We start from the raw sequence: 11,376 nt of genomic DNA on the forward strand, positions 1-11,376 counted from the left end.
AGAAATCACACTACGCTGGGGAAGGATCCCGACTCCAATTCCAACATGGCGCCTACCGCCGGAACTTCTGGAGGATACGGTCTTTAGATCCACGCTAACGGATGCTATCACACACTACTTCACTATGAATGCCGGCACAGCTAGCTCGAGGCAGATTGAATGGGACGCATTTAAAGTATCCATACGAGGCGTTGCGATGATTACGAAAGTGGGCATGAGATACACCACCATGGAAAGACTTAAAGAGGAGGAGGGGAGGCTAGCAATGCTAGAGAGTGAGGCAACGGGTACGAACGACCAAGTCACGCAATTACAAGAGGCACATATCCACCACGCTGAATTGCTCGAAGAATTAAGGGTACTAGACTACAGAGAATATACATGCAGACAACATGCACAAGCCAACAGATCAGGTCCCTTGCTGGCACGATTGACACGAGATGCACCCACGTATACCCCCATATTAGAAGTGAATGACCAACAAGGAACACTGGTTACGACACAACTTGATATAAACGCTACCTTTCGGGACTACTATGAGGTACTATATGGGCGGCATCAGCAATTATCGGATGAGCAATATGAGTCCTTCATGACGGACCTTACTATGCCATGGCTCACGGCGGACCAGAGTGGGGACTTGGCGCGCCCCATTACAGTTGCAGAAATAAGGCAAGCGATCCGGGCTCTACCGCGGGGTAAAACCCCTGGAACTGACGGCTTACCAGCTGAGTTCTATGGGACTTATGTAGACTTACTTGCGCCACAACTGCAAGTATTGTACCAGGAGTCACTGAAATCCAATGGGCATCGACACTGCAGGCGTTGATATTTTCACTTTTAAAGCCTGGTAGGGACAGGCTCCAATTAGCAAACTACAGACCGCTTTCACTACTAAATACGGATTACAAGATCCTTAGTAAGATCTTGGCAGCGCGGCTGGCTCCCTATATACCGCAATTAATACACTCGGACCAGTGCAGTTTTTGTACCCGGTCGGAGCACCGCGATGAACCTACGAAGGCTCAGCCAGATACTGCTCCACGAAGGCGCGGCAAACGGTACGGAGGGATGCATATCCTTAGATCTGTAGCAGGCGTTTGATTCCATCAGGTGGGACTATATGTTCGCAACATTCAGTAGATTTGGTCTACCGCCCGAGTTCATAGCATGGGTGACTCTGTTATATACAAATCCGACTGCCCGGATACGCACGAATAAATGTATCTCTGGGCCTCTGAGTATAGCTAAGGGTATTAGACAGGGTTGCCCGCTGTTGCCCCTTCTGTTTATATTAGCTTTGGAACCCCTATTACATAAACTCCAAACTTTCGCCCAACACAGAGGGATACGGAGGAATACAATAACACATGTGGTATCGGCCTACGCGGACGACATAATACTATACCTAGGGGACATACAGGACTGTCTTGACCCTATACCGGAAATATTTGAGGAATTTCGGGTGATATCAGGCCTTACGATAAATGACGCTAAGTCATATGGGTATTGTTTTGACGCCACAGAGGAACTCGCACAACTGCAGTTTCCCCCATATTGTTTACAGGTGGCAGCAACGACCTTCAAATACTTGGGGATACATATATACAGAGAGGTGAAGGACATGCTAGACGGAAACATGGGTAGAGCGATTAATGCCTTGAAGACAAGAGTGCAGTTTTGGAACACACTTCCACTGTCGGTGGCCGGTAGGGTAGCCATCTCTAAAATGGTAGAGCTGCCCCGTCTCATATATTACTTTACGAACCTACCACTTTTGGTCCCCACAAACACATTCAAAACAATAAACACTATACTAACGGAGCTGGTGTGGGGCTCGGGTAGAAGACGCATTAGTCTCGCCAAACTACAGCTGCCGACTGCCCTAGGCGGCATGGGAGTCCCAGATATGATGGCATTTGGATATGCTTGTCAGCTGCAATGGCTAGCCTACTGGCTGGCAGGCCGCAATCTTCATGAGCTAAATATGACAGAGGCCGATAGAGCAAATGGCACCATACACAAACTATTGCTACCAAGGATTAAAGTCACAAGTTCGACACCGCACCTGCTTAGACTCGCTATTAGTTGCTGGAGGAAAGCGGTGAAATATACGAATGCGGCGACCTCCTATGCACCCACGATACCCCTGTTAGCGATTCCCCTTGGAAACACTGCGTTGACAGAGCGAGAACTCACTGATTGGCATGACACAGGCGTCCTACAGTTGGGAGACCTGTTTGCTGATGGCACTATTATGACATACACAGACTTTAACAGATTGCATCAGACTCCTGAAAGGTTATTTCTCTTATACGCCAGAGTCAAGCATTACATTACATCGACCTGGGCGCCAACTGGTACAGAGCCACCCGCGAACCCGCTGCTCACCATGCAGTATTTAATGGGGACAGGAAGCCATCTGACAAGATGGATTACGAATGGCATTAGAACTGGCAAGGCAATTTCACTTCAACACACCCGTGAACGGTGGGAGGGTAACATGGGCAGAGAATTTAGAGACAAAGAATGGGAGAGAATCCTGCAATTCCCGAAAAAGGTTTTGAGGAATCCAAAATTTAAATTCATTCAGATAATGGTTTTACATAGGGCGTACCTCACTCCACATCGGATACACACAATGTTCCCCGATGCTGCAGACACGTGCCCCCGCTGTGGGGCTGAGGATGCACAATTGATACACATGCTATGGGACTGCCCAAAGTTAGGGTACTACTGGACAACAGTACATGAAAAACTGACCAGGATAGCACCAGCAAGGCCATACACATCTATGGCATACAGCATATTGGGGTAGGGCCCTACTGAAAAGACAAAGAGTGTAGCGACCCGCTTCACTGACTTAGCCCTCCTACTGGCAAAGAGAACAATAACAATGAGGTGGAAGTCAGCTAGACCACCGGACCCAGACATCTGGCACAGGGAGGTACTACGATGGGGGAAGGCGGAGGGTATGGAGTTGCAGAGAGAGGAGCGAAGAGGCCTACGGAGAACTCCTATCTCAATGGAGTGGAATGCAATGCTTTTAAACTTTGAATCAGGTGCTGACAATAACACGACTCAATCAGTTGAGGAAGACGACGGGAATGGGATGCACAGTTAGAGGAGTGGATGTTATCCTTCCCGTTCTCTCTCTTCCCCCCCTCCCTCCGCCACTGTCCCACCAAAGGGAAATGGATGACGCACACCCAGGTGCAGGAAGGAAGAGACTAAAGTGTATTTGAGCCAATTGGTGCGGGGAGTGAAAACGGACATGGCAGGGACCTTAATAGTAAATATTACTCCATGAGATGCGGACACAGTACAAGTTGCTTATGATTGTAAACGTTAAAGTGCTGGAGGTTGGGGGGGGAACGGAGGGTGGGGGGAGTTGTTGTAAACAGATGGGAAATTAAAGAAGAAAAATACTATTGCACCTGACAATTGTATAATAGAATGGACCTTTTGACACATGCCATGTGATTGATACAATGCCTTCAAATTGTAATTGCCCATGACCACTAACTGTAATAAAAATATATATTTTTTTAAAGTATTGTATTGTATTGTATATGCTCTTATATAGCGCATGGCTACCCGGGGGCATCCCAGCGCTGCGGACGTGTGAGGGAGGAGGTGGAGTTTTTATGGGAAGAGCCAGGTTTTCAATTGTTTGCGGAATGAGAGGTGGTTGACTTCCTGGCGGATGGAGATAGGCAGGGAGTTCCAAAGTTTGGAAGCATTATAGGAGAAAAGACGTCCCCCGGTAAGGGACCTCCTGATTCTGGGGACTTTGACCAGATGTAGATCATTGGAGCGCAGGCTCCTTGGTGCTTTATAAGGTTTGATGAGGTTATTGAGGGCAGGGGGAGTTTTTCCTTGAAGGTTTTTGTGGACGATGCATAAAACTTTAAACTGAATTCGCTCTTGTATCGGGAGCCAGTGGAGTGTTCTCAAGTCTGGTTTGGCTGAGGAGCGTTTTTTCGTACCTGTGAGTAGTCTTGCTGTACCACCTGAAGTTTGCGGGTCGCCGAGATGGGGGCTCCAGATAGAGGGCATTTCCATAATCCAGTCTTGACAGAATGAGAGCTTAGATTAGAATTTTCTTAGAGCTCTCCGGTAAGAGGGGCAGTATCTTACGTGTTGACCTCAGCAGGCCAAAGCCGCTGGCAGCTGTTTTTCTGGCTTGGACTCTGAAGGTGAGCTCCTTATCAAGCCAGACGCCCAGGCTCTTTATTTCGTCTTTCGGGGTTGGGGCGGAACCCATGTATGGCGGCCACAGCGAGTGTGGGTTGTAGGTTGCTTGGTTACCCAGCACCTTGAGCTCCGTCTTATCACCATTAAGTTTTACATATGACACACTCATCCAATTGGCAACTTCTTTAAGACAGGAGCTCAGGTTTGTGGGGTCCTGCTCTTCCTGGTTCAGTGCCACCACTAGCTGCGTGTCGTCAGCATAGCTGATAAGCTGGATGCCAAAGGGCGAGACTATTTCAGCTAGTGGGGACATGTACACGTTGAGAAGGGTAGGGCTCAGGGACGAGCCCTGGAGAACCCCACATTGCAGAGGTAGTGTGCGAGAGTGGGTAGAACCTGCAAAAACCTGGAAGTATCTTCCTTCCAGAAATGACTCTAGCCAGAAGAGGGCCCTTCCTGTTACTCCCAGTCTTTCGAGTCAGTGTATCAGGGAACGGTGGTTAATAAAATGGAGGTGTGGGTCCTCTTGTGGCTGGTCATCCACTGCCTTCCCAGAATGCTGCCTGCTGTTTGTTGAACTGGCCCAAGGTACCCCCTACATGAGCACATAAAAAGTAGGTAAAGGATGCAGAATCAACAGGGGAATGACTGTGGTGGTATCCTTAAAAATGCTGTTTTCAGGAGGGTTAAACCAGCTTTTATCTTTTTACAACTTCTTTTTATCAATACTGTTTTGTACACTCTTAACTTTTTAAGGGCAGCCCTAAGACTCAGGTCAAGTTGTGATTAATTACTGCACTGTAATTGATGTATTTTAGTTATAAACCCAGTGTAATTTGATGTATTAACAACTGTTAACCTGTATTGTGGAACACGTTTTAATCATGTTTGTTTGACTTTTATGGTTTTACTCATAAAACCGAATAAAGTTTGTTGCTGATGATGACAATGGTGTTTTTCAAAGCCTACACCACGTCCAGCATCACTGGATAAATATGGTAGCACAAGCAGGGATTTGCTTAAACACCTTAGAATAGAAGTTGCTGGAGTGGTAGGTTAGTACTATCAACTTGATATGCCAATTAATTTCAGAAAAATCATGTCACTAAATTTCGGGAAACTCGTGTTTTACATTTACTTAAGCCATTCTGTACATTTAAATATAAAATGGATGGGTGTTCAACGATGTTGTATTATGTTTTCCGAGATTTCTACAATGTCATAGGTTTACAAGGTTACAAAGCACATATGCATAGCTGCTTTAGTACCTTTGGCCAATATTTACAAAGGGTTGTGTGGGCGCTCTAATTTCACAGTGTAGTTTTGCTCAGCACCTGTGGGCCTTATAATGGTATGTAGACTGACACAGCACTACGAATGGGTTCCCACACAAAACACTGTTAAATAACTAATCTAGTGTTGCAGTGTCACCTGTATAGGTTTGCGTTAGCACCATATTTTTAATGTGCTCACCAACCGGTGCAAACCAGTGTTGTTCTGCATCATTGTTTGAATATTTAAAACAATATTGTTGGACTTGCATGTGATATTTTCAGTGGAGTGTTTTTTTCATTTCTATGTAACTAAAAAAGATGATCATGTTGTCATAAAGGACTCTATTTCATCTATTATAGTTGGATGTTCGAATTCTTTGTGTAAATGTCATTGCAACCTTTACAGCTGTTCTAGGTCATCACCATGATGGAATATCAAGATGACACATTGGTGACAACAGATGATTTTTGATATTTTCCAAGAGAGTCAATGGATTCTTGTCTCTTCAGAACACCTCATAAACATAAGGTATCATCAAGCTCAGTAGGATAACAATAGCAGATAGACATTGTACGTTTTACTACTTGACCTCGTGGGGTTTGAATGTTTACACTTTGTTATGTGACATAGTAAGGTCTCAAGTACAGTGGACATTAGGAAGTTATTTTATCTGTATAGTGCTGGTTGATGAAAATGTATGGGTGGATGATTATACAGCACCAGGGGTGTGTGATATATTATACTCTCTTACCAACCTAGGTTTGACCCATCATTTTACCCCGTCCATACCTAAGGCAGGGCATTTGTTAGATCCTATTTCCTCACACTACTACTTTCTTCTCCCTGCCCCTCCCCTTCCTCTAGTCTGTGTAGATCTTAGTCTTACGTTCAATATTTCCCATTTAAAGGTTCATCTACTTGTTAGACTGAAGGTTTCACCAGCCTGGTCCAAAGTATTTGAAACCAAGCCTCTGGTATCTTTGCATATTGCTTCTGTTCCTTGAGTTTCTGGCTCTGATATTGACCTGAATATGATGAGATATAATAATTGAATATGTATTGTGTTCAATAATAATGCTCCTCTGAAATATGCCTACCTGTGTAGTCTATCACCCTTCGCAACCGTATAATGATTTCCACTATATATGGAACTAAACTTTCCATGAAAATTGATCCTCATGAAATCCATGTTTATTTGTTTACTATGTGGCTGAGAGTAGGTTATTGGTGCATATTTGTATTAAAGTTTCAGCTAATGTGGATGAGGCTGCAAGGTGGTGACAGTCACTGAGGCAGTTCAGATACCAACGTTTAGTAGCATGGCTAATGTTTCCAACTCATAAGACGCCTAAATGAGCATGCGAGAGAGGAGAGGAGAGAAGTAGAGCACCTATTGTAACACCACTAACGGTACATCCTCTTCCTGTATAAGACACACATGAGTGGATGAGTGGAATAGAGCCCAAAATGGCAGACGAGAGGCAGCGCTATAATGCACGTATTGCACTGCACAGGCACTAAAACATAGGCCTATATTTACATAGGCCTATAATTTTTGTCACAGAACACTGTGGACAAAGTCATCAAAGATGACGGAGTGCTAGTAAAACCTTCAGAAAAGGGAGGGAACGTTGTATTGTGGGGTTGGGAACTATATAAGAAGGAAGCCCTGAATCAGCTTAACGATGCAGAATGTTACCGCCGGATAAGTAGAAAAGAATATGATGTGGTTAAAGAACAATTCTTCTCTAGACTTGAATCATTGAAAGATGAAGAATTACTGAGCTGGGACGAGTACAAATTCATAAAGCAAGAGAATCCGATTCTACTTGTCTTTTACATGCTCCCGAAGGTACATAAGAGCGCTACATTGGTGCATCAGGAACGGAGTGCCCATTTTGCTTGGACGTTAACCACATCGATGCTGATCACGGAACCGCTCCGTCATCAGCCGCGGTGGCGCTGTGCTGATGACAGTACAAAAGGGGGTGGTGATGGACGGAGCATCTGAACCAATCAAACACTCACACCCAGTCAAAAGATCTGGGTTTAATCCATCACCGTTCTTTAGACCACTCTGCCACCCCAGTTCAGACATGGCCATATGCAAATCAGTCTGACCCTGTGCCTCATGGGAACAGTCCAGCCCGAACTGCCAAGCCATGCCATCCCTGGAACGGAAACAGGCTTCCGAGGACCGGTTTCTGGCATTACAGTCTTTGAAAAAAAGCTGACACGAATACCGGAGGTCGAACGGCACCGCCATCGAAGCATCAGATAATTAAACAGGCGGACATCGTTATCTGAACATAACCATACCTCCGAGTCCCCCCCGTGATACTGTATCAACATGGCTTAACAATACAGGCAGTCAAGTTTCCTCGATTCAGAGGGTTTCCATCGCCTCTGCACCCGCCCTGAAAAACCGGAGCATCAGCAGTTAACCGTGACAATAATAAAATATTCGAGCGGGCCAGCCAATATACAGGTGGCCACATCGCATCTTCATTTATTACGAGTGATGAGCACATTTGAAGCCGGCATCCTCGACGAAAGAAACTGCAGACGGCAAACGTAATCAAACAGAACACAGTCATTGGGGACGCAACCATTAAAGAAAGAAACGCTAAGTACTCAAGTCTGAGTGCCCTTGTTATACAAGAATAGCAACAGTTGATGTGTCAAAGGAAACCACAGAATTCCTGAGGAAGGCGAATGGCCGAAACGCATCGGAAAGGAATATATTCTGTGTTAATAATTTGAAATTTGTAATTGTGTAGATATTTTAAGAATTAGATAATGTGTAAGAACTGTCATGTACTAAATGGAAAAAATTGATGCATATAAATAACTAGAGTGTGTTTAAAAAAAATATAAAGGAAATAAGTTCTGATAAAAAGCATATATACAATTTACAAAATTTAAAAAAAAGATTGATGTAAATAGAAAGAATAAAAAAAAACCAACATTCAACGCCACTTGGTAGACATTGATTTATCTCTAGAACGTCTAAGTTACTCAGAAGTATCGGTGCACGTAACCCGGTGTGTACAGTTCAGTTTTCACAAAGAGATACCATACCTTGCTAGGGTTTATCCTTTTAGGCAGGGGCCCCCATTTTTCAAAAAAAAAAAAAAAAAAAAAATTACAGCCGTCTTCAGCCCGGCTTGCATGAATCCAGTGGCAAAGTGAGCAAGGGACTCACGTCTGAGCATACCCTGCCACACTTATGGCGGCCAAAGCGGTACAAAAGGGGGTGCTGATGGACGGAGCATCGGGACCAATCAAACACTCACACCCAGTCAAAAGATCTGGGTTTAATCCATCACCGTTCTTTAGCCAACTCTGCCACCCCAATTTAGACATGGCCATATGCAAATCAGTCCGACCCTGTGCCTCATGGGAACAGTCCAGCCCGAACTGCCAAGCCATGCCTTCCCTGGACCGGAAACAAGCTTCCGAGGACCGGTTTCTGGCATTACAGCCATCTTCAGCCCAGCTTGTTTCAATCCAGTGGCAAAGTGAGCAAGGGACTCACGTCTGAGCATACCCTGCCACACTTATGGCGGCCAAAACGGTACAAAAGGGAGTGGTGATGGACGGAGCATCTGAACCAATCAAACACTCACGCCCAGTCAAAAGTTCTGGGTTTAATCCATCACCGTTCTTTAGCCCACTCTGCCACCCCAGTTCAGACATGGTCATATGCAAATCAGTCTGACCCTGTGCCTCATGGGAACAGTCCAGCCCGAACTGCCAAGCCATGCCTTCCCTGGACCGGAAACAAGCTTCCGAGGACCGGTTTCTGGCATTACAGCCGTCTTCCGCCAGGCTTGCTTGAATCCAGTGGCAAAGTGAGCATGGGTCTCACGTCTGAGCATACCCTGCCACACTTATGGCGGCCAAAGCGGTACAAAAGGTGGTGGTGATGGACGGAGCATCTGAACCAATCAAACACTCACACCCAGTCAAAAGATCTGGGTTTAATCCATCACCGTTCTTTAGCCCACTCTGCCACCCCAGTTCAGACATGGCCATATGCAAATCAGTCTGACCCTGTGCCTTTTGTACCGCTTTTTTACAGCTACCCACTGAGGTATTTTAAAAAACTTCAACAACGGAGAACATTACGACACCCATTGGGGAATATTATTGACTTAAGAACTTCTATAACCACAATGCAATGCGTGCATACGCTCACATGGGGGGACCTATAAAATCCACAGCGAGTTCAATGTGAATGATTGCTGCCTTTTCTCAAGACAAGCCTGAACCAGTGATAAAGGGCGAGGTGACGCTCGAAACGCGTTTGGTACCTTTGGCATATTTACAAGCTGGAATAAATTATGTTGTTTGCCCTGCAGGTCCTGCAAATAAAAGGAAGACAACACAACCGTGTGTGGCGCCTTCACTGTTGGGTGCTCTTCATTTAGAAATATATAAAACATCTGGTAGATGTTATGTTAGTGTGCTGAGAAAGAATCCTGCTTGAAACATAATTTCAAAAACTTTGTAGTAACACTCAAAATGTTTTTCTCATACCAGTGTTCTGCTGAAAGTAAGATTAGCAGTAGCATAAAATGTACACAACGTTATGACTCAGGGTTTTGATTAAAGAGATTTGAGTGCATTGGGTGATGTCTAGACAGAGCTGAATGCATCCCACTCTGTCTTTCATCTTCATATTATATCAAAAGCAAGACACAGTATCACGAAAAGGTCAGTTCATTTGTACTACACCAAGCAATCGCCAGTTAATGCACCCGCTCATGTCCTTAGGTATTGCCAGCATGTTCTGAAGTCTTATCTATCACAGACAATGCAGGGATCAGTCACGCTAATGAGCAGAACATAGGATAAAAGAAAATGTTTTGTAAAACGAACATTTTGCAATAATTTAATTAGATGCTAGGGGTTTGTTAGAAAAACAGTTATCAAAGTCAGTGGAAAGTACTAAAAGCGAAATAGAGATTATGGCATTTAAAAAAAAAATGTTGATTCTCAAATCAGTAATGATGTTGATGCAGGGTCATTTTGGCCGTACCTTTACACGTTACAAATACATAACCGAAACGTGCACTTAGTAGTGTTTCCTGTGTGGACCTAACAATATTAATAAAAGGTGTTGCACTCAACATTATTATTGAAGCGCATATACTGTAGAAATAGAGAATTCATACAGAACACTGTGTGCCTTTACCGTATTAAATTATATAATCTTTGAAGACTTGATGAATAAACCATACTTGCATATTTAGAATGCGATTGCTCGAGAAATTATAATGGATTTATGTAATGTGTACACTAATGTTACACATATATTTCAAATAAAATGTAGTTCTTAGCCATACACATGATTATGATTGATTTACTGTGTGCCACACGTTATATTCATTTTTGGTTATTCATTTTGCACTTTTGATTTAATATTTTAAACTTGTCCTTACTAGGCCTGCTTTTCATTCTGCATAAAATACTGTTTTCCATTTCTGCTTACAATACTTTTTTTTACAAGGGCATTCACACAAATTGTTAGTCTGAGAACAGATACAACACTGTATCAGTGATAGAGATAGAGTCTGAGAAGAAGACCCTGACTTAGGAACATGGAGAGGTAGAACGTTAACTAAAGAGCCCTATTCAACAACGTTACACATGGCTTGGTTGAGCAAGGACGATGTTGTTCCCATGTTCAGTGTAGGACATTTTGCAAATGTTACAGATTACAACATGAGAATGGAAAAGGACAATTGAACCCCTGATGATGTGAACAGAGGGGTGGTACCTGAATGATTTTAGTGTAACAAACTGGGGTCTATACTGTCTGATGCTAAAGCCACTTCTCCTTGGACTTTGATTCTTGTTGACTGTATCTTAGGCTAATCCTCAAACTTCCCCTGACCC

General features: G+C 44.0%; 1 long non-coding RNA gene across 7 annotated transcripts in view; it reads left to right on the forward strand.

Moving 5' to 3' along the window:
- Positions 1 to 6,002, forward strand: part of LOC144771561 (uncharacterized) — a 229,427-nt gene extending 223,425 nt beyond the window's left edge. For 6 of the 7 annotated variants that reach the window (XR_013599344.1, XR_013599346.1, XR_013599347.1 and 3 more), the window contains one exon: positions 5,878 to 6,002. This is a non-coding gene — a long non-coding RNA (uncharacterized LOC144771561). Of the gene's footprint in view, positions 1 to 5,126; positions 5,230 to 5,877 lie in introns of those variants that run through there. The other variant, XR_013599345.1, reaches the window with a different exon arrangement.
- Positions 6,003 to 11,376: the final 5,374 nt, after the last annotated feature.

Source organism: Lissotriton helveticus, chromosome 8 (genome assembly GCF_964261635.1).
Source record: "Lissotriton helveticus chromosome 8, aLisHel1.1, whole genome shotgun sequence".
In the NCBI taxonomy this organism is placed as follows: Eukaryota; Metazoa; Chordata; class Amphibia; order Caudata; family Salamandridae; genus Lissotriton; species Lissotriton helveticus.